General features: G+C 39.2%; 1 protein-coding gene across 19 annotated transcripts in view; it reads right to left on the bottom strand.

Moving 5' to 3' along the window:
- The window catches only part of THRB (thyroid hormone receptor beta), a 161,301-nt gene that overhangs the window by 93,541 nt on the left and 43,163 nt on the right, over positions 1–24,597 (bottom strand). For 3 of the 19 annotated variants that reach the window (XM_051808408.1, XM_051808410.1, XM_051808407.1), the window contains 2 exons: positions 24,426–24,529; positions 9,907–10,055 (listed from right to left, as the gene is read on the bottom strand). The exons of 11 other annotated variants lie outside the window; for them this stretch is intronic. The gene's annotated coding sequence lies outside the window, so the exon portion shown is untranslated. The remainder of the gene's footprint in view (positions 1–9,906; positions 10,056–24,425; positions 24,530–24,597) is intronic. 5 more of the 19 variants (XM_051808416.1, XM_051808413.1, XM_051808411.1 and 2 more) reach the window with 2 other exon arrangements.

Here is a 24,597-nt window from a genome sequence, read left to right as displayed (position 1 = left end):
TCACTTTCTACACAGTTCAGCTGTTCTCATTTCAGCAGTGAATTCCACTTTTCATAACTAGTTGATTATGTGATGAATTAGTCTTAAAGGCAGAAGATGAAAAGCAATGATAACTGTGCACTTGAACACTGCTTTTCTTCCTACCCCCTACAATACTATTTATTCCCACAGGTAGAAACTTCAATACTCATTTATGACAAAACTATTTTCATGGATTATGTGCTTATTAATGCTAACTTTCCTTCAGCAAAGAAAATCACCTTCTCCCAGGAGAGAGAAGATTTGCAATTTCATAATAAGTGCAGCATCTCTTAAGTAGTTCTAATTTTAACAGGATGAAGTACATTTTTTTTTACAAGGATGATGGAACCATTACACAGCAAAGTGCTGCAACCTTTTCAGAATGCAAGCATTTCCTTAGATAGAAGAAAAACAAATCTCATTTTTGGTGAATTATTATTTTCTTATTATTTAAGAATACAGACATATTGGGACTTTGCATACTGTGCATTTAAGAAGAAAAATACACAAAAACCAAGAGATTCAGAAAAGTTAGGACCTTGAATAATTTTCTTCCATCATTGTAGTATAAACTATTAGTTAACATTTGAAGAATTTAGGTGATGAAAAGGAACACAAGTGGAACTTCACAAGAGATGTATTTGTCAAAGACATGATCTACTCTCCAGGTCCCATTTCTCCATTGTATAAAATTATCTCCAGTAGTACTGGCTGATGTGGCTTATGCTCCCAATAATGTGGCAGAAAAGTGGCCTTGGTGGATACATAGGTTCTCCTCCCCTCCGATTTCGGATGCACTCAGTCTTAATACTTGTAACTGTGATTATTTCTTCCCTACAAAACTAACTCTAGACATAGTAGAGGAATTAAAATATAACTTATACAGCAACTTCTTGATTTATATTTGATCTAACTGCTAAACTGCCGACTAGAAACTCGCTAGATCTGGCCCAAAAGTCACCATCAACAAACTATGGCAAAATGTGTGTTGGTGCACATAAAGAGAAAAGAATTGCCTCAGAAAAGCAACACAAAGCACCAAGTGAATCGGAAAGAGAATGTGAAAGGCAGAGGGCATGCACTGTAGCTCTTTCATGCTCTGGTTGGTTTTAGTGAGCTTGATTTATGTATAATTAACCATTTTTTCCCCTGCAAACAATTTCATTTGAAGCTGTGCTATCATTTTTACCCCCCATCCTCCTGCTACAGCCACATAAAGCAGTTCAGCCTAACATGGTGACAACTGAAATACATTGCCACAGCAAGACTCCAAACTCTCTATGTTTGCATAAAATCTGACTCTCTTGTCTTCCTCCTGCTCCTTCTATCATCACAAGAATGAAAGAAGTTCATAAACTGTAACTCTCAGTCTAATAGAACCTTGGCCAAAATTCAAGCTTGATAATTAATTACATTCTGTCTCTCCAAATTCCCACACTAGGCTGACTAAAAGAAATAACTCTTCTTCCCCCCCCCCAGACAACAATGTTTTATATGGCTAATGGACACAGCAATTCACCTCTGAGAGAGCTAGGAAGTTAACTGGAAAGAAACAAGAGATACTTAAAATACCTGGATAAGACAATGGCAGCAGATGAAAGACTATTGTAGTAAGTTTTAAGTGTATGTCAACACAGAGGCTAAATTATTATTCTCTAATTACCCTTTCATCAGAGAATAAAAGCACAGACAATCATACAGGACAGGCAGCTGTGAGGACTTGGTGTCTGAGGGACTATAACAGACAGAATGATTTGGGATAGGAGGGTATTTGAGACAATTCAGACATGGTTATGAAAAGCTGATAAATCAGTAAGGTAAAATACATTTAAATATAGCACCAGATCTCAATAAAACACAGAAGGCATCCAAACCATTTCAGTCTGAAGAATATGAAGCACTAACACTATACCATGATCTTAGACAGCTGTAAAAGAAATCACTACCTCATGCCACTATTCAGTAAATTACCAATATATCAAGAGAAGGAAAACTATTATGATATCTGTACTGTGCACATAACACAAACCACTCATCGCGTGGGGATTGTAATCAGAATTTTCTTCCGAGGCTGACATATGAACACTATAACCTTAAGCAGCACTCTTACAAGATTTTATTGATTGAGTATTTCACACATATTTGTAAAGGACTTAATTAACTTCTTTCCCTTCTGGGACAAAATGGTGTGCATCATCACTGAAAAAGATCACAAGGCAGGGCTGACATGAACGGTCTTGCTAACACCGCATGTATTTCACACTGACAAAACCCAGTGCAATTCTTTCTAAATACTGGAGACATCATCAATAAAACCTGTGTTGTTCCTTCCTTAATCTGTCATATTTGATGTCCACATCACTGTTTTTATAGATGCTGTGTAACCTAGAGGTTGCATCCATTCAAGAACAAGACACTAATATATGGTGATAAACTATTTTTACATTTCTCATATTACTATGGAGAATATATGCAGTGGATGTTGCCAAAAGCATAGGATTGTTCTGTTTCCGTTTAGATCCTGTTTCTGTTTAGTTTAGGTTTCTAAAAAGTCTTCAAGTTCTAAATGAGAAACAGGGTAATTTCAATCCAGCTTCAGTTGAAAGCTAGTATTTGAAGAACTAATTCAACTCCCATCCAATTCTTCATTCATTGCACTCATATTCAATCTGTAGGGCATAAACTTCCAATATTATTATACAAATAAGGTCCAGGATACTACAAGTATAACATCCACTGCATACTGCACCCATGTGCTGAGGCTCATGAGGGGAAGAGGAGGGGCAGACACTGATGTCTTCTCTGTGGTGACCAGTGACAGGATCTGAGGGAATGGCCTGAAGTTGTGTCAGGGGATGTTTTGGGTTGAATATTAGGAAGAGGTTTTTCACACAGAGAGTGTTTGCGCACTGGAACAGGCTCCCCAGGGGAGTGGTCACAGCACCAAGCCTGACAGAGTTCAAGAAGAGTTTGGACAATACTCTCGGGCACATGGTGTGACTCGTGGGGATGGTCCTGTGCAAGGCCAGGAGTTGGACTCAATGATCCTTGTGGGTCCCTTCCAACTCACCAGATTCTGTGATTCAGTGAGATTTACTGCAACCAATTCAGGCATCTAAGGCTTGGAACCGTACCCCGGTATCAACAATACATGGACTGGGCAGAGATACAAGAAAACAGCTCAGGTAGAATAATTAGTATCATCAGTTTTCCAAAACAAATCAATCTTGTTCAGCAGCAGAAATGCTGGGTCATTATATAATGGTTGAGCTGAGAGAAGCAATAAAAAATCAAATCTTTCTGAGCATAGAAATGGTAAGCAGAATGTTTGCATGAGTGTTTCATTTATTATACTTGATGACTTGTTAGTAAGTAGAGAGTTTAACATCAATTCTGAAAGAAAAAATATTTCAATAGTTTTATATCTTTGTGCCTTAGATTTCATAAGAAAATTCCAAACCAATAACATATATACAAACTTGTACAATATATGATTTGCATATATTTAATATATAAAAGTATCAAACATTCTGTGCATGCAAACACACATAAAAACTATGACAAAAAAATACTTGTCTAAATATACTGTTTTCTATTACAAAGTGGAAAGGATGGAGCCATGAGACAAAGATTACCTCTATGCCAGTGTTTGCTTTAAACTGAACTGTTCTAGAACTATCATCCCCAACGTGTATTGGAACTTTCAAGTCTCCAGTAAACATGTAGCATGAGTTAATTCCTATCTTTTATAGAGCTGTAATGGAATTTCACCAATTTAGGTGCAATTATTTTCAATTTATACATATGACAATCAAGGAAATGAAGTATCATAAAAAGGGTATTTAAGTTTTATTTTTCACTCAAGTTTAGATATCCCAGTGCCTTTTTTTGTTGTGCTAGCTGGATATTTATACATTTGATTTAGAATGTATTATCACACAACACTGATCATCAATATTATAGTTTTCTTGCTTTCTCCTTATTACTCTCACGTAGGGAAGATTGGCAGTACACAATAAAATAGCTCTAATACTGTTTCAGTGTCAAAACTAATGGAAAGCACCACAAATCCCAATACTGTAAATCACGCTTCCTTCCTCCTCTTGGTCACAAAATGTCATTACAGCTGAATCCAAGCACAACACACAAAATGTTTTCACAGTGTTCTGCATGGGCATCGAGCCTTTTATCTACAGATCCTAACAGAATGAATGTAGAATTTCAGTCTACAGACTCCTCACAATACATAGCTAAAATATAATACAGAATAGATTATATATATACAGAAGATATAATACAGAAAAGATACAATACAGAACTAGATTAGCTGCCTATCGTTGCATCAGGGCACATAAAAGAAGTGCTTTACTTGAAATGCACTTCCCAGTTTGAAGAGGATTCATATATCTGCTTTTTCAGATGATGCACTGAACAGCCCCCTCAGTCTCATCTGGCAGCTCAGACAGATCCCAAGGGGAATTTATGCTCCTATACTCTTGATGATCAAAACAGTCTCAAAATAAAATGAAGAAGTTGCTAATTCACCAAAGCTACTCTTAGCTCTAGCTGGGTATCCTAAGCAGGAGGAAGACAGGCAACAGCAGCAATATATGGACTTCCTCAAACAAAGGCATTTAGGGTAAGTCTGCTCAGGATCAGACCTATTCTCAGGGCTCATGCCCTCTACAGAGGGGGAAATCTTGTTTATCAACTCTCATCCAGGTGGCCTCTTAGGAATGTTGGACTTTTCCAAATAGAACATTTAAAAGAATGAGGGACTGGATTATCATTTAACATGTTATGCAGGGTACACCTCTTAAATAATCAACTCACACATAGATCCTGAATATACAGATACAAAATAGATATACTATAGAGATATAGTCACAATATCGATACTCATCTACTGATCCTGACTGACTGATCTTCACCTTCAGCACATATCCCAAATCAATGCAGAATCCAGGACTTTCTGTAGCGGTTCTCTCTGCATCTTTGAAGTCTTTGGTCACAGGTGCTAATTCTTCCCAGAGCTGGTGATAACCCTTGAAATGCCTCACACACTTGAGGAACAAAGACCAAACTACAGCATATCTTTTGGGTCTTAGAAGAACTTTTCCTAACTACTAAATGCAATATAGCTGTCTCCTTGCAATGCCTCCTTTTTTTTTTAATTCAGTAATGGTAATCACGGAGGTTATAGCACTTGAGCTTAATTTTTTTCATCTCTTTACAAGCTTTACAAAACACTGAAGATCCTCTACCTTTCTCTGAAGGTCATGGGATTACAAATGAATATGCTGATAATTAGGACAATACTACAAAGCATTAATCTGAAATAAAGACCGAGACTTTAAAACTTTGTAAGGAAATGTATAAAAAAAGCCCAAAACCTCACAATGCTAACAATGAAATTCATTACAGTAAAATGGCCAGTCCGCTTTTCTAAGACTTCCAGAACATCTGAGACACTGCTGAATCTTAGCAACCTAACTAGCAACAGTCTGATGTAATACAGGTAGGATTAAAAAGCTTTCTTGATTTCAAAGAATATACTGGAACATCACCGGGAAAAGTGACTCTTTGGTAATGTAAATCTACTGATGATTTTCATTTACTACATATAATGTGTATGATTCAGTTCTCCATTTCCCCATTAATTTTATATCAGTTGTCATGGACTGTTGCTGGTTACCCTGACTGACTGGTACCACTGCAAAGCAAGAAGAGAATCAGTTTTGCAGATTTTAAGTCCAAGACAGCTAGTAATAAAAGAAAATATATGGACATCTGGATCAAGAATATCTTGAACAGGAATTTAAAAATGACTCATACAATGGAGCCATTAAATTGCAGAATTACTGAACATTACATACATTACAGAAATGCTGCTTATATTTTGTTTTATTGACACGGTAAATTACCAGCTTGTTCAGTGTAACACATACTTTTAAATGATCTGCTCAGATTTATCAGCATAACTGGATTTATTACACACATGTACACACCTGCTTTATAAAACATATCAACTGTGCCAAAACGACCACATTGGAATCCTCTGGCGCTCATCCAAGAGGAAATGCATTGAAAGCATCACTGAACTGCCCTAAGAAGCCTCCAGTTGTTAATGAAGAGATCACCAGTCAAAGTAGAAAATATTATTTGCTAATCTCCATGTCAAAAAGATTAAAGAAAATTTACTATATTTTGGTCATTTGGCCATTATTACACAAGGTGAAGACCAAGACTAAGAATTCTTTTCTTGTGAGAAGTGACTGGTATCTTTACTGTCACCCTAGTTCCTTTTTGCATAAACACTTAAGTTTTATTTATAACAGAGGTAAAAGACAAAGGCCTTGCAATACATAGATCGCTTTAGAAAGCTACAATATAAGAATGAAATAGTACCATTATTAATAAATTTAGCAATGAATAATCACAGGTCTAAGAATTATCATTATCTGGTTGTGATTGTGCTAACAAGTAGGAGTACAACACATCTCATTTTTGAATGGCACTGTCAAACAATTTTAAGAAAATATTTTCATGTGAGTGTTCCTTTCAAGATTTTCGTGGAAACTGGAAATGGGAGGGTTTTCTTGTCAAGATTTTTGCTCTGTTGTGTATACGCAGTAATGGTGTCAGAGTAGTTCTGCTGAAGAGTTTCAAATCTGATATTTGCTATAAAACTTCAAACGCAAATCTGTGAACTTCTCAAAACATAAGAAGAAATAAGAAAATTGAAACTTGATACTCCAAGGATATCTTTTCCTATCCTAACATTGCACCTTACACATATCATTATAGTCACAATATAATTACTGCTCAGTTTGCACTTTTACAAATAAGGGATAATGTCAGAAGTCAGCATCCCTCACTCCCAATATATTTTCTGACATTCATAATGCTTATAAACCTATATAAGATCCTTAGGGCTTCCTCAAGCCTATTCACGTAGCAAAAACGACATGAATACCTATTAAACTAAGTAACTAAGTTCTAATCACAACAAAGGTTTTATACATTTTCATAGAAATTTATACAATTTCATAGAAACCAGATTTTTTTAAAGCAAACTGTCAAAAGTTCACTGACAATAGACTCCTACAGTTATTTTTTTTCTTTTCATTCAAAAAGTAATGTTTTGCATTAAATAACAAGATAATACTACACTAATCTGCATTACTCAGTTAATTTACAAAGGGTTGTTCAGCTATTTGTTGTGCACTCGATCTACATCTTCATGGCTATCCAAGAGTCGTGCACAATCTTGACACCTAGGAATGGTGAATCCACTCTCCAATATACTGGAAAAAAAACAGCAAGATGTGCCACATTTCCAACAGCATCTGGGAAACTTTATGTAGTCACAGCAAGTTCAAATATGCTCATTGTCCAAACCAGCAATTTAAACAGCCCTGATCTACATGTGTGGAAAAGGAAATCACTAAACACTGATTCTTTAACCATTTAGGGGAAAAAAAATATTATTAAGTTGTGTTCCTGTTTAATCTCATTTTTACATAGCTCAGTCTCAAAAAATTGATCTCCATTTCAGTAAAATCAATTTGATTACATCCACGATGACAGCGAAAGTATTTTTGTCAGCTGCAACTGAAATGGCTAAAATCCAAATACCTTCAGAGATCACTAAAAACTTCAGTAAAAAAATTCAATTTTTATATTCAATTACCTGGCAACTATCTCAAGAGTAATAGTAGTCTATTTCTTGCTATAGGATGCAGAAAATTTAGATCTGTATAACACTATAAAAAAATCATGTGTATAATTATTACCATATATATCACAAAGTGGCTTTCAGATCACTGAAAATTTTTATTAAAATAATGAAATTGCTTGTAGAAGTGCCAACAGATAACAGTGTAACGTTACCCTACTGATGTATAATTTGAATGCTATGCAACCAAAAGAAATCTGTCATAACACCCCACACAATACAGAATAGTCAAATGCTTTATTCTTCCTGTCAAACAATTAACTGCTGCTTTTTTAGATCTGAAAGTGAGCATATAAATATTATGCTAACTTGCAACAAAATGACCTGGAATTCAAATTTGGATTCACAGTTAACATACATAACTTAAACAATCTTCTCCTGTAGAATACATAGTAAGTAATTAATTGAGGGAAAAAACTAAAAATCACGTGCCCAAGTAGAGGACAGAGTCTTTATATTGCTTGCATTGGACTTATTTTAGCCTTGTTCACCTTTTATGAAACAGTACAGCTTTAAATGGTAACATCAGGAAACCTCTGAGCTTCAAGAAGAAAGGTTGGCATCAAGGAATTAAATGCAAAAGCAGTATTTTAGTTTCAGATGTGCTTTGCAAGAACTGAGTTTGCTCTGTGTTTCTGTTACAAGTGGCTGACACCCTGCACAGGAAACACAGTTATTTTCAACTACTCCTGCAGGAAACAGCTCTGGTGGTTCCCTCTGAGGTGCTGTCGCTGCACTGGGATGGCCTCTCCCTTTTCTCAAAAGGAAGCATGAATATTGTATACAGTCATCATCTTTCCAGTGGTGTCAGAGGTTGCCTCCTCTCAGCGCAGCCAGCAGAACCGCATGCAAGTTTTGAGGAATTCCACAAAAGGAGGAGGACTTGGTACCACATCTGCTCCCCATCCTGCCTCATCAGGGACAAGCACCCCAACTGTTCTGTGCACCAAGTGAGGAGATCACACAAGGATGCTCCCCTGGGGGGAAAGGTCTGAAGCACAACATGCCTTGGTTTCAGCCTGGATTACCCAGTTGTAAAGGAGACAAATCCCATCCATATTGTAGCAGGAAGCCTAAAACACTGGTCATGGTTCCACCACAAAGTGTAATCATCTTGCTGTAGGAGATGATCACCTTGTACCACAGGGTTTTCAAAACAGTTATTGTAGGGAAATAAACATTGTTTTAATAAAAAAAATTACAGGTAAATTTTAAAATTATTTTGATTCCAAACACTAAAAAAATGCTGTGTTTTTCTTCCTTTCCTGAAACAAAATGACTGCATATGCAAAGACAGAACATCTCTTACATGATCATGAGCAACAAAACACTCTTGGCAGTATTTACCCAGTTTTAATCAGCAGACAAGAGTTTAAAAAAAACAACCCACAAAACCAAAAGACAACAGACTAAAAATCAAATAAATAACCTACCTCAGGAACCATAGGAAGCAGTACCATCTCAATGAAAGTCATGATCAAAGCTTTTAACTCAACTATGAACCTTCCCAATTATTTCCAGCACTGAGTAACATCCTGAAGTTAGCAGCACTGACCCTCACTCTTGGTTCCCTGCTGCAATGCTGTTTTCTGGCAGAGAAAGAATCTGCAAATCGGAAGTATAGCCCATATACAAGGCAGACTTCAAACAAAGGACCATTGTCACAACGAGGAGCCTACTATGAATAATCTCGTTATTGCAATCATGAATGATCTGACTCATGAAGTGTCTGCAGCGATGTTTCAGGCTACAATCACTCACTTATACACTTATACACAAAGCACACCTGGCTATTTCACACTCCCCCAGCAAATAGATGCTTAGTAATGCTATGTGGTTTTATAAAAAGCCTGGAGACAGTACAGCTGGAGTTAAGAGGAAATTAATTCTCCTACCATTATGTATTTATCTTTCCCTTCTTTAGGAAAGGGGAAGAACGCCTACTCCTACCTAGCATATTCTGCTTTTCACATTAAGATAAAACACTTCAAATCATTCAGGATACAACCAAAGAAGCCTTAGGCAGCTCTAAGTACCCCATACTCAACTCGCACTGATCTATGCCCTGAGGAAGCCAGCCAGGGTGGCCAGCACACACAGGTCACCTGCACCCACCCACCCCAGCACACGGGTGCCCAGCAGCACACCTGCCTTCGCCATCCTCATGACCACCTCAGGCTCCGCAACACCCGCCTGTGTGCGCACGGCACCGGGATGCAGGGACACACGCGAGGTGAGGCTGCACTGTGCTTCAAGGGTGCCCAGCCAAAAGATCTTGCAGTCTCTTAGAACAGCCCTGTTTAAAAAAAATGCTGGTGACACAGCACGGCACAGGTACAAAGCTGAATGAACCCTGCAGGGATAACGCCGCTTTTGGTGGTTCTTCCACCTTTAGTGGGAAAACTGTCATTGTCAAGCCACTAAGGATTAATACTAGAAAATAAACATTACAGAAAATATTCACAGAAGGCAAAAAGAAAGGTGCAAGTAAATCAATCTACATTCTTTATAAACAAGAAACCAACTCAATTTAACTGCAAAACTCAACTTACCGATCTTTTGGCAGCCCTAGCAGGCAGGAGTCCATAATGTGATAAAATGATTATTAAAAAAAAATAAAGAATTGAAACTTAAGAGAATACATAAGTGTTTCTTAGTAAGGCAAATTAAGTTTCTTTATGAGCATATTTCCAAGCTGAACACACATTTTAACTTGAAATAGAGGGATTGTTTTGTTAAAGCATTATGTAGATGTGAAGCTGCTTTTATGTAACTCAATTTATCAGAGAAACATGTTGTATCATGTTGTTAGAATATTATAGAGATAAAAGGATAATAACTGAAATATTTGCATATTTTTAGTACAAAGAAATAATGAATGCTAACAGACTATTTGTTGTCACATTAGCTTCAAACAAATAAGAAAACAAGTGTTGATTTATTACTATGTGTCTTGGGCTGTAGGATGCTAAAATTCCACTGACTGTAGTTTAAATAAAGGTCTAGAAAACTAATGGAAAAAAATCCTATCAAGCTCATAATTGAGGACAAATCGGTACAATGTGAGGTGTTTAACTTTATTAAAACAATTAATGAATTTACCTTGTTTATTCATAGTAAACTGCAATTTCTTACATCTGCACTTTAAAGAAGTGTTGACATGTTGAGGGTTGCATGCCTGTCATAGTTTGAAATTGGCCCCCCTTGAAAGTTCGAGGGGCTCAGAGGTGATTGGGTGCCAGGACAGTGTTCCCTGGAGAGCCAGTCACCACTCATGTCGTTCGCTTCTGCTCAAAAATCTTATATCACGGCACTGGAAATGGTTGGCATTGCAGTCTTGGTTGTTTTGCTGTTGGTGTCTGCAGTGTGTAGGTGGACAAGGCCAGGGGATGGCTGGGCTCCCTCTCTTCCCCTCCAGGGTGGGGAGAGGGGAGCCCTGCAACCCCCCAGCTCAGCCTTTGGCTAGAGTTAGAGTCAGCATTTGGAGTGTGTGGTGTGAAGGAAGAGATTCACAGCACCTGAGATAAGAGGGAGGATGCTAGGCCTTCTTTCCCCCACCCTGCAGCTGCGGGATGCTTGGGACAGTGCATAACTGAACCGAGCTGCCTGTGGCCAAGGCTAGGGGGCTTTTTCCCCCCACTGCATTTAGGCTGGTGGGGGGTGGATTTTGAGGCTCAGCACTTGAGCAGAGCCAAGTGGACGGGCTGGTAAAATCAGCTCGGTGCTTGGGAGAAGAATCCCAGGCGAAATTGGAGACGGGCCAAGAGAGGCTCGGGAGTTGCCTGTCGAAGCTGACCAGAGGCAGCCAAAAACTAACTTGGAGGTATGAAGATTCCAGGACGCGTACGCTTGATAAGCTACACTGCAGCAGCTTATGAACCGAGGTGGGACACCGAGAGGGAGAGATCACCAGCAGCAGGAGAGCAAGGACTCGAAGCTATCTTCTCGGACTTCATGAGGAGGAGAGACTACAACAAGCAACTGCTGGACTTGGTGAGGAGGGAGTGTTCAGGAGCCCAGAATACTCCCACGGCAGACTGTGTTACACATCAGGCTCCTCCTGGACTAAAGTTAAAGGAGGGGCTTGAAAGGACTGACTGATAGTAATGTAATATATATATATATATATATATATATATATATAGTTGCCTTTAGTTCGTATAGTATTTATTTGTGTAAGTAAATGTATATACTTCCCCCTTCCCCTACAGAAGCCTCTGGCCTGAAAGTTTCTCTCTGGTGTTAGGATAAGTTGTTGAAAAGGGGTGGGGGAAGCTTGGAAGTTGGATTTTAGATTTTTAATGTGGCTCAAACTGCTACAATGCCATACCCTTCAAAAATAACAAACCCACTGAATCTGTCCTGCAAAACTTGGCATCACCTCTGCCTCTGGAGTCCAGGTTCCCAGCCTGGGGTCCTGCTGCTGCAGGCAGACACATCCCTGGTACTTTTCAGCCACCATTGTCACTGTGACCATTTCCAGAATCTGATAATTTTAATTGTTACCTCCCAATCTCTACACTTAATAAACTGCAGATGAGTTTGTAGACCCTCCCTCAGTCAGTTAAAAGAGTTTTCTCCCCTCCCTTTGCCTCACTGCAGCAGGCAAGGCAAGGAAAGAGAGGAGAAGGAGGAAGGGTAAAAATAAACTTGAGCTTGCACATACACACATATGTTTACACACACATGCATACATGCATGTACAAATACATAGTTACATGTATACAGTACACATACAAATACAGGATGTATATATAATTAGAAATTAAAAGTGGAGCCCTGAATTCACATACTTAGCAGCTGCTTTAGCTAATGATTCCAGGTTTTGCTCCCATTTTATACTGTAGCTCAGTGGCAAACCAAATCCAACAGCTGGTGTTTGATTCAGCAGGTTGGTTGCACCAAAAAAATTCTTCTGAAAATTCTCTCCATTACACCTGATACCCATGAAGGGTACCTGGAAGGTGTGTGCTCACACCACTGCAGGGGTAAGTGCTAGGCAGCAAATGAAATGAGATGTAAAAAAATCATCATATACCCTTAATCGCATGCAGCAGTAGGATCACATTTGAGAGTACTTAAAGGATTTAAGAAATCAATTTTAAAATAGTTTCAGCTTTTTTCAGAGATGGCAAGTAGATTAAAAGAGTGTTTATTTCAAGTAGTATAGCTAAGGTCCTACAACTCCATGTGGAGATATCCCTTAGAGAAAGAATTCCCTTCCATAGCTAAAACCAATTCTACTGTAAACAGATCAGATTAAACCAAAATGAGACATTCTGAATGTAGTATTAGATTGTCAGCATATTCCTTTGTAATTCCACAGGTATTTTGGAATGGCACAGATCAACCACAGATAAATAAAAGAAAGAGCAATTCCCAACTATGTATTTGTAACTATTTTCTCATTCCCTCACAATAATAAAGTATTCTCCCGTAAATGTCATGGAATTACAGCATCTTAGACTTCATCTTAGAAATAACAGAGATGTTTCTGGGAAAGAATACTTTTGGAAGTATTAGCAGGCTATTGTTCTGTTTATGTGTAACTTGAAAATTTTGAAATTTTAAAACTTGTAGAAGCTTTAGACTAAAGTTTCTTAATGTCATTCTACTAAGAAAAAAATAAATACAGTAGAAGCATAACTCCAAATAAAATTGCTGACATAGTCTTAAATACCAAGAAGTAGTGAAAAGTCCTGAATCTGAATTAAAAAATAAATTTTAAAAAATCAAGTTGTGATGAGATTTCTTAACCTAAGTCATTAGTTGTCTTAAAATTTGCAGCATATTATGGTTATTAAGCAGAACACATTTTTATGTGAGTGCAAAAGTTTGGGACTTTCCTCATATGACCTTCCTGGCATACTGCCAAGGCTCAGCTCTTGTTGACATTTAATCTGAACATAATCCCTGAAATCTCTGCGCCATTACTGGGTTGCATGGGAATGATTCCCTGACAACATACACGGAATTGTGCTGTAAATTTTATTTTCAGCTCATAGCTGTTCCTCTTCCTTACCAGCTGTTGCAAATTACTTGTTTGAAAAAATATAAATTATCTATACCTTATTTTGTTATAGAATCATATAATACCTAAAAGATAAAACAAGTCCAACATTTCTTATTTTAGTTGTTTTTCTACTGATGGCTACCATATTGTTAAGGGAGTAAACTCCAGAAAACAAATAATGTTCAGCAGCTGATGAAAAGCCTGGGTAACGAGCTGCAGTGGCGCAAACAACCCCATTGACTCTAAACAGGAGCAAGACCACACTGCAGCAGAGGGACCAGGGTTCCAGCTGAGGGTACTCACACTTGAGACTGTGGTCTGAATGAGCAACTGCCTTTACAAAACAAGCATAGACTTAAAAGAGCTTTTTTTATATTCAAAGATGCCTCTGATCTCTGAAGCCAACTGCCTTTTTGTCATGAATGCTGTGAAAAATCAGTGCCCAAGATTTCCACATCTGTGATTTTTGGCACTTGTGCAAGGGTAGGAACTGAATAACTGATGTCTGAACAACACTAACGAAAATGAGACAACACAGCAATTTGTCCCACAGGAAAACATGGAAAAGCCTCAGAATCACTGCAATAAGTGTGGATCTCTCACTGTTTTCTGTGTGCTCAAGATTTCACAAGTATTTCCCCCCTGTATTCCCTGTAGGAAGGATCTAGGTAGGCAAAGCAGCACTGACTTTAATCTTACTAATGCAGGTCCTAAAAGCACTGAATCATACAGCAGTAAGAGCTCCAGTATGGGACGCAAAGACCTACCCATTGACCTGCATATTTAGTTCAGCAACAATCTAAGTGTCATTACAGTTCATGGGAGCTAGCGCCAGTCTACCTACATTTGGTGACATCCAATTTCTGCCTGAAGCAATTGAGACTTATTTACTGAGTGATCCCAACATTTTCCCTTTCCTATGCAAATTAAGTAAATAAAGTGAAAAAGAAAGATTAATTATTCCCTGCAAAAGATGAACTCAATTTAAGAAAGTATAAAACTATGACATATAAACTCCTAATTTTCAGCAGAAAGCTTGCTTTATTCAGCAGGCTCTTCTCCCTGTGCATTAACCCCTTCCCCGAAAGACTTTTCCTACACAAAGTTGACCAAAGACCATAATTCTGTGGGAAGAGAGAAAGTGCTCTGAAGCACTCATAAAGGCTTATTTTATTACCTCTAAGTTACTTCTAATGCTAATCTCTTCATACATGTAAACAAGTATCCTATTTCAAAGGTTTTCCTTCGGGTTGGGGTGCAGAGGACCTTTCAGTTCTTCTGCTCTTTAAGGAAGCTAAACTCCAACGAAAAATAGGAGCTACTTCTCCAGTCCTGTTTCCTACATCGGAGTGGCTTGATCCAACCAAGAGAGAGCCACTCAAGTCAATGGGGAGCTGTTAATGTTTGGTTTAAGCCATGTAACAGTGAGAAATTGAGAAACATGTTTTCACCTGGCCTTCAGCCACGCACAATGCCACCACTAATGAGTGGCTGATATAACGAGACCTTTTGCAAGAGTCATATGTGAGATGAATTAACAAACACAATGCACACCTCACCCCCATCTCACAGAGGGGAAATATCATTGCAGCTTTATCATAAGTGTGTTTAGGTGTTCTGATGCCAGCCTACTGCCAAAGGAATTCACCGATAGGGAAGGGCTAGGTCTGTTTGCAATGCAGTCCTCCCTTGGGAGATGCATTTCACGGCTTCCAGCCAAAGCCTCCAAAACGCCTCCAGGGTAGCAGTTGGGCTGGAGCTGCCCCATCACGCCCTTCCACTGCAGCCAGATTTGCCTATTTTTGCAGTTGGCACCACCAAAGGCTACAAAAACTTGTAGTCAGCACAATCCCTTCCAGACTTCAGTCTCTTCAGCTAATAAATACTGAGAGCAGTGCATAGACTGGCAACAACTGTAAACATAGTTTAGATGGGAGACTCTGCACCTCTCTCAGTCTTTCTTTTTCATAACAATTTCTGTGTGACTTTTACCATCATGTCCCTCACTAGCCTCAAAAGAAAACTGCCTACCACACCAGCTTGTAAAAACATCATTTCACCTAGCACTGCCATAACAAAATCCTTTTTGTTCAGTGTTTCTAATCCCCATGATAACAGTGCTGGACACAGTGTGTCATGATGAAGAAAATAATACTGGTTTTAATATGACTCAGCAGTGGTTTCTTCCTTTGCTGCTCCAGCAGCACCTAGAACAGGCTCAGGAGCTTAAATCTTGATGCTAAATACATGCTCACTGAGTAGCCAATCCTATCATTTTCAAGACAAAAGAACAAGTCTGTGCAGCCCACAGCTACCATTGATGTACATCCTACAAACAGTACACCACATACTACCTAAATGAAAAATGCTTTCAACAGTGAGTGAGGAAGACTATGGTTTTAGTAATGTCTCCATTTGTAATTAAAAATTCAGACGAGAGGAAAAATGTCAGAAAGACAGCAATCAAGGATTATAAAGAATATTGCATATACAGGTGCACCTTGTACAAACAATTTTTGGAACACATTCAGTCAAAGCACCATCAGTGCTCAGGAATTCAATGTTCCTTTCCAACAGAGAACTGCAGATGGCTTCACAAACTAGAAGTCCTACAGAGGAAAGTAAACACTACCTATTTTCACATAAAGTGCTCCAAAGCAAGCCTGAAGAGTGAAGTTAAAAAAAACAAAATCTATGTGTGCAAGCAAATGTAAAACTGTATGTGCAATTACCATGACCCTGTGTGATAAGTAAATATATACATACCAGAACAGTAATTACTTATCTAACTTGCTTTTGTGGGCCTGTGATGACACTGGCTTTGTGAGCTACTGCTGTATCTCTGCTTGCAAATGAGCTGCATGATGGAAGACCACTCTCTGGAAAGCTCATTCAAGCTCAGAGGGACTGGGTTTGTTGTGATGCTAGCGTGACATAAAACTTGAGTTGTGCTCCTAACCTGACTCTTATTCAAAGAGAAAAGATCTTAGCACTATGAGGTGCTGTAAACTTGAGCAGATGGCCCACAGGGAAGAGGAGGAGGTCGCTTGATGTTGTTGTGCATAACAGCACCTAGTGATGCAGTGAGGACGTAAACATTTGTATTTCAGTATCCTCTGCAAATGTTAAGCCTGAGAGAGGCTGGTCTAGTCTATAAAATGCATCAGAGGCTCAGGGAGAAAAGGCAGAGCCAGTTCAAATCCGCATCTCTACACTGTCTTCCCCCGCAAAACATTGTTACCTCTTCAATAAATGCCTGCTGAGAACAGTCCCTCTCCCACGCCATCCTGCCACAGGTGTCATCTGGGAATGCGCTAGTTGGCATGGACCAAAATCATGTCACAGAATGTGCTAGAAATTAAACAATATGGACAACCATAAGATACAAGTCCTGGCCCTGATTAACTTACTCATGCAGACAAAGCAGTGGTGGAGCAAAGCATAAGTGGAGTCTTTAAAGCCCATAGCTGTGGTTAAAATACAAACATCAGAAACAGGGCGGTACAGCAGGACCAAACACTAAGATTCCGAAGTTTAGCCCTGTAGCCACAACATGACCCAGCTAATGCCACAAGAAAGCAGGAAGCACAAAGAAGTTCCAAACACAAAGTCAAACTTTTCTCTGGAAATAAAGAGGCCAGAAGATGAGCGCTACAATAGATATCAGGGCGCTGGCAAAGGCAAAGTGTGAAATGGATCCTTTCCAGCATTCAGTTTAGGAAGACAAACATTGTTCACAAATTCACTGTAGCCCTGCTTATTTTCCAAGCTCCTTAACTCATGCCAAAGGGCCTGGACTTTCTGAACATCCTGTTCTGTTTCCTCCACCGCTAGTCTTAGTTGTCAGTACTAAATGTCTTTATTTCAGAGTCACATTTTCTATCATTTTATTCCAAACTCCTCCCTCTGTAGCTTTTGTATTTTACCTCTGGGTAAGAGTGAAGACACGCAGATTAATGAGAAGTCTGAACAGCACATTAAGTTACACCTATTGTAAGAACCCTCCTCTGTAAGCACCCCAAGGCACTGCATAAAAATAAAACTACACCAATCACATTTAAAACTGACAAAAAGCTTGCAGATAGGGGCATGCCTTGAAGCATAAAGACTGATGGTTAAATGAATTTATGATTCCCCAAAGTCTCAGAGCCACATGAACACAGACCATTTCCCCTGTCATTGCCTGCGTGCATTAGTGATCTACTTGGATGTAAAGCTAAAGAATTTTCATGATGGCCTACTGGCAGGAAAAATATTCACACCTGACAAGGACAGGAAAACAGTTCTAGTCCATGAGTAGTAGCTGGTCATTTCAGGGATTTCCTATCTGATGAGCAGCAATTCCTCCTGTGCCTCTCAAAGGTGGCTGCAGAACACATTTCTGCTCCTGTCTTTGCTCCTCCACAGCTGGGAGAAGTCCAAGGTACAAGTGGACTACAGCAGCACAGGCTTGGGCAGAGACAGGAATGTCATGTGTCACCCTACTGACTTAAGCTCCCAGATCCACCGCTCTTGGGACCCCACTAATGCCACAGGAAATGATAGCAAAGACCTTGATGTGGCTGAGGTGCACCCTGGGTCTGGCTCGCCCACCTGCACAGGCACACCACCTGGCCACTAGGTGTGTGGGAGAAGGTGCTTCCCTTGGTACAAGAGTGAACTGCTGCTGTCACGGAAGTGCCAGGAAGCCTGTCACATGGACACAAAACAGTCCACCTCACTGCTCTGCCATAAGACTTCCTATCTTGCTTCCTTCCTTGTCTTTCCCACGGCAGGCAAGGCTGAGACCAAAGCATGCAGTCAGAGTTACAAGGAACCAACTGGTGATCTTATTTGCCTTAAAACAACTGCATTTCTACACTGGCCAGTTCCAGTGCTCAAGCAGCCATGGGGCACAGCAGATGCTCCCACAGGAACCTTAGATCTCAATGGCACCTTCAAAGCACCCCAGAAAGGAATATGGATGACCCTGAACTTGGTCTCAAGGTCATCAGGAGCTGCTGCTGGCTGTCAGTACCTACATCATGAGACTGAGCAGCAAAGCTACAAGCAGCAGGCAAAATCCCACTGTGCTACAATCCCCCATGCCCTCCATATAACCCTTTTATTGGAATCCTTCTGTGCAGCTCCTCATTCGTAGCTACTGGGCTGATCATGCTGTTGTCTGGAAAGCATCACTCGTGTGTAAAGTTCCCATGTAACTACTTCATCTTGCCCTGCCATTTTGAGGCAGAAGTGGTTAAAGCAATATACAGATAATCAGCTGGTCCTTGTGGAGATTTACTTCCCTTTCTTGAGATAATTCAGGAGAACAGAACTATGTGATGCACTTGCAGCCTCTTCAAACAAGTAGCGTTGGAAAACAGCTGTGGCCTGCAAACCTTAACAAACAGTAGTGTGTCTTACATTACATTCAATCCTACTTTAAAATTATGTCCTTATTAACACACACACAAAAGAGGAAAAGGATGTAGTACAAATTAAAAGTGAACAGGAGGCTGCAGTTTCAGTAGTGAAGTCAAGTTAAGGCCTGAGTACCATCAAAACTTATATCTGTTCCCAATTACTTTGTGTGCAGCTGAGGTGACCACCAGCACATGAACATTCTAAAAATTGTGGAATTAAAAAAACACAATTAAAAATTCTTATGTCTGCCAACATAGTGACAATTTGTGAAGAGCATTGACTTTAGTAAGTTAGCTAAAACGGAGCTACAAATTTATGAGGGGGACAGAATAACATCAAGAAGAACATCAAGAAAGAACAGGAGGTCCTCAACAATGCTGCAATCAGATTTTGAAACCAACTTAGGCCTGTGTATTTGAAATCAACCAAACAAACAAAGCTTATGTATCAGTTAAGAAGGTCTGTACGGACAAGATTTCAGGCTCACACTGCTCAAATAAGGAACACTCTCTTTACTATCTGGCTTAGAAATCACTTGGATTCCAAAGTGGCCATCTAATGGCCAACAGGAAAGCAGAGGAACTATTTTAAGTAAGCATCACTAAAAATAAAATAGGAGATGCAATGAAAGGAAAAAAGAGAAAGTGGTCAGTGATAAATACAGTAAAAAGATTTTTCTATTTATACTTTTAAGGCTATTTATATTTGAAAGTTTTCCTTTTGAGACACTGACAGGCGGGCTTCCACATTCATCAGTCTGGAATTCATTCAACGACACAGTATTTACAGAAACATGTAAAGGTCAACAGAAATAAAAAAGACATTAAAATTAAGTTCTGTCACAATTTGGGGTTACAATTATCACTTCATATTCAAGTTCAGCCACACATAAACAAAACATTTCCCAATGTTACACTGATATGCATTTTGAATGCTCTCCATGAAATCCTGCTCCAGTAACAGGGCACATGTGAAAAAACTAATGCAACAGTTTGACATAGTCTGACACAACTTAATGTTGCCTGGAGATAAGCTCTTTCAGGTGAACTTCCTGTGTGGGCTTGATTTCCCTAACAGCTGAATCAGGAAACCAGCACAGCATCTATGATGGTAGGTCCATGGAGAACCTATACAACATCAACTCACAACAGAACAAATCTAAACGACAGAACTGAAGAGGAATCCGGAGACCCCTCAGAGCATCTTTCAGTACTTAAAGGGGGCCTAAGAGAGTTGGAGAGGGACTTTTTAGAAGAACATGCGTGGCAGGACAAGGGATGATATCTTCAAACCGTAAGAGGGTAGGTTTAGATTGGGAAGAAGTTCTTTACTGTGAGGGTGGTGAGACAATGGAACAGGTTGAACAGAGAGACTGTGAATGCCCCATCCCCTGGAAGTGTTCAAGGTCAGCTTGACTGGGGTTCTGAGCAACCTGGTCCAGCGGAAGGTGTCCCTGCCCAAGGAAGAGGGGTTGGAACTGGATGATCTTTAAGGTCCCTTCCAAACCATTCTATGATTCTATAACTGAAGAGGAAAGGATCCATGAGTGTGGGATGAGTGCTGAAAGACTGATCATATGCTGGAGGAGAACTGCCAAACTACCCTGCACAGTTTTCTCCAAAAATGTTGCATTTGGCTTTTCAGAATATAAGGCGTTTGAAAGGAAAGTGCAACTCCTCTTGCTCATCTCTAAAGTTCTTCACAAAACACCAACAGTGCATCTGGTTATGAACAGGTCACATTCATGAACTCATTTAGAAAATGTGAGCTAAGATGCATGCTGCTTCTAGTAACCTGGATGATCTAACTTTAGTTTCAGAGTCAACTGACTGCTTTCGGCTAAAATTAAAATCCGTTATTAACTTTGCTCAAGTGTCAACACTGTTTAGCTTAATTACCTAGCTTTCCTCTCTACCAGTCCCTTCCCTGATGTATTTATTAAGGAACTATCTTATTGTGCCTCAGGTTTTACTTTACTAGCCTGCTCTGCTAAGATAAAGGCTCTCAGAAACGCTTTTCTTGCTGTACCTGTTCCAGTTTGAAATCGTTCCTGAATTCAAAATTCAGAACAACACATGAAATTTGATTTTGTGCCTCTTTCTACACTGGCCATAAAATTTCCATGTCTCCATCACCTTCAAGTTACATTTATTCCATTCGAGATCCACATTTATCTTATCCATTTAGGTCTAGATATTTGCCTTGTTTTGATACAAGTTTCAAGAAGTTTTTAAAATATTTTCTGTACTTTTAAATGTTTGGGCTTTTTAGTCCAGCCAACTTAACTACCTACCAACCTCACAACCTTATTTCCTTAATTTCACAGCCTGGTCTTCTGTTGGAAGGAGTGTTATTTACGGACCTATGTTTGCTTATGCTTCTATTACATTTAAATGGAACTATCTAAATGCATGCTTCATACAAACTTACTTCGTATAATCAACTCTTCTATAATGTGCACCATGCTACATAAAAACAATATTTGAGAGCACATCAACATCTTAGTTGAGCAACATTTTTAAGAAGAAATCATATTCACTGCCTGTCACAGCTTGCACCAAAGACCGTCAATGTCCTAAGTTTCCATGGGATTGCATCTACTGAGCCATTTACAGCTGTATTTCTACAAGCAAAATAAACACGTCCAAGAATGTTGAGGTCAACTGGCACAGAAAGGTGCCATGTTAGTAAAGTCTATCCCCTTCAAAACAGGGTGGTTGCTTTCAAATTGCATACTGGGAACAATCCCAAGATAACTTTCAAACTCTACCTGGGAATAGTTCAGGTGAGTTCCTGTAAGTATAAACCAAAACTAGGCCAGCGACAGTCAACAGTAGATACATTCAATTTCTAGGGCCTGGGAGTGCTTCTAGGCACCATTTCAGACATGCCCATTGCATGAAGACCTTTTCATGCCTGCATGACCCTGAGTTCTTCATGAGTCTTTGTACATCTTCACTAGCTTGTCACTCTCTCACCTTTCTTCTCAGAGACCACACCAGCCACAGCTTTTAGGAGACTTTTCTCTGGTTGGACATAACAATCTTCATTTTGTTCCAAAAGGGATGCTGAGATCTTTGTCTCAAGTTTCTTCTCCAGGACTGCTTTTAGCTTTATGTTCGCATAATGTTTCTTTGGTCCTAGAAAATAAAACACTGCTCTCCCCCCAGATGAACTCTTCTGACAGATGTGTCTTTTCACCTAAAGAAAACGAGTCTTCAGACACATACATCTGCATCTTCCTCGAACCGCCAGGAAACCCAGATCTTCATGGTTTCTGGGTTTCTTATTTTCCTTTTTCCCCTGATGCTGCCCAACTATCTTATACTTTCTGTCCCTAGTTCTGTAATCACATCCTTCTTCTTCCCCAGCCAAAAATCCTTACTTATCTCCATCTTATCCTCCTTCTTTTCTGGTGCCACTCTTCTTTGGTGTCATCTATTTCTCACTTTTCATTTCGAGTTCTCCATCATAACAGATCAGTCTTTCACTTGATTTCTCCACTACCAATTAGTGCCAGCCTCTACACTATGATTATAACCACATGCATCTGTGGTCAGCTCCCTCAAAGACCTCTCCCTTCCAACTACTATTTTTATATACAGCTGTGCATTCAGATCACCTCAACTGCCTCTTCTATTCCCTCGTGTCTTTAGCTCCCTGCCTTTAGCTGCATCTAAACTACTTGGATATTCTCTCTCCTGACTTCTGTCAGGTGACATTTCTATATAAAAATAGATCCTATCAGGTAACATCGAAGAAAGTAAATCTCCTTCTGTTCCTACATCCAGTCTCGGTGTCTTCTCTGCTATCCTTCATTCAGTGCTGCATCATTGCACATCCTTCCTCATCTCTGCCTTCAAGGAAAAATAAATAGCCCAGACAAAATGCATCCAGACTCTAAATTTTCATTAAATGCTGGCTTCCTCTGGCCACTGACTTTTGAAATTTTTGGCCACATTTGAAAGGCAGGTTATCTGCCCAGCCTAAATTAAGCTCTCCTAGGTGAAAAGATTTAGTTATTATCAAAGACATAAGAACTCCTTCATCTCCTTCAGCTACTAGTTTAATCCACCAAAAACTGCAAAAACTGTTCTTGCAAACAGCAGAAAACAAAAAAAAAAAGAAAAAGAGAAAGAGTAATTACAATGTAGAGCAGGAATTCTTGAGCATGAAGCTTTATTACAATATAAAGAAAAGTGGATGCCTACCTAAGTAGAAGAAAATGAAAGAAGTAGTGGGAGGAATTTCATGTCAGAGATCATAAATCCAGTTTGAGTAATCTTAATTTTCTGAGAAGAGGCTAGGTACTAACAGATGACTCCTCATGCTTATGATATAGGAAATATAAGTTTACATGAACCTCAGATACAGAATATAATTACTGAAGTTTTCTTCAAAATTGGAGATGATTGCAGAAGCATGTGGCTAAAAAGAAAATACAGTTCAAGGATTTAACAAAGATATCTTTTTGTAAACCAAAGTACAGACTCCAACCCTTGATTATTCCCATCAAATCGTGATATCATATTAAGGACTTGTATCACACAAACTAAAATGAACTTTATTCTTTTTTTCCCTTTAAACAACACCGATTTTATAGGACAGATAATAAGGACAGAGCTTCAAAGTGCATGTGGATGTGTAGGTACAGAGCACAAAGCAGAGTGTCATCTCAAGTCTTTTATTATATAATAAAAATAGCACTTTGTTTGAGATTTGGGCACTTATCTGTCTCGCCTTCAGTGCAAGGCTTTCCTGCATATCCAGGCATGCAAGAAAGGACAAGCGATGAACAGCAGGAAAGCCTTGTGCCCCCAATGCTTTGGTTTATCTCCAGAACTCAAAATCCAGCAATACTGCTAAATGAATAAGGCACACTGAGACACAAACAGAAAGAGCATGCCAATTGCTTTCATGTAAACAAGCAACAAGGCATCAAATTTAATTGTCAATAACTGGGAGGATTTTCTAAGATGCAAATGGACAGTAAATGCAGAGTTCAAAAGGCATTCAGGGTTGGCCTAAGTGATCTAATTGCTGTTGTAAATCTGCAGTTCCTGAAAGCTATGACATCTCCTTCACTGTTGTTAAAGATTTTGGAACATCTATCCACTATAAACACTATACTAATTATAATTAATTACATTAATTTTCACTTATAATTTCCACAGAGATTCTCCTAAAATGAAGCAAGCCAAGAATACATCCAAAGAAGCATTTCCTCTGCCAAGGCACTGAACATACCTGGCCTCCTGATCTTGGAAAAAACCTATTAACATCTTTCTGGCAGATCACATTTATCTGTGGCCTCTGTTACAAAGTACAATGCAGAGTCTGCCCCATAGACCCTGTCAAAACAAACAAACAAACAAACAAACAAACAAAACCAAACAAAAACATTTTAGCTGGCTTTAAA

The sequence above is a fragment of the Manacus candei genome, unplaced genomic scaffold (genome assembly GCF_025592945.1).
Source record: "Manacus candei isolate 608988 ecotype Guabito, Panama unplaced genomic scaffold, ASM2559294v1 h1tg000072l, whole genome shotgun sequence".
NCBI lineage: Eukaryota > Metazoa > Chordata > Aves > Passeriformes > Pipridae > Manacus > Manacus candei.
The sequence above is the reverse complement of the archived record's forward strand: the minus strand, read 5'-3'. Positions and strand labels throughout refer to the sequence as shown.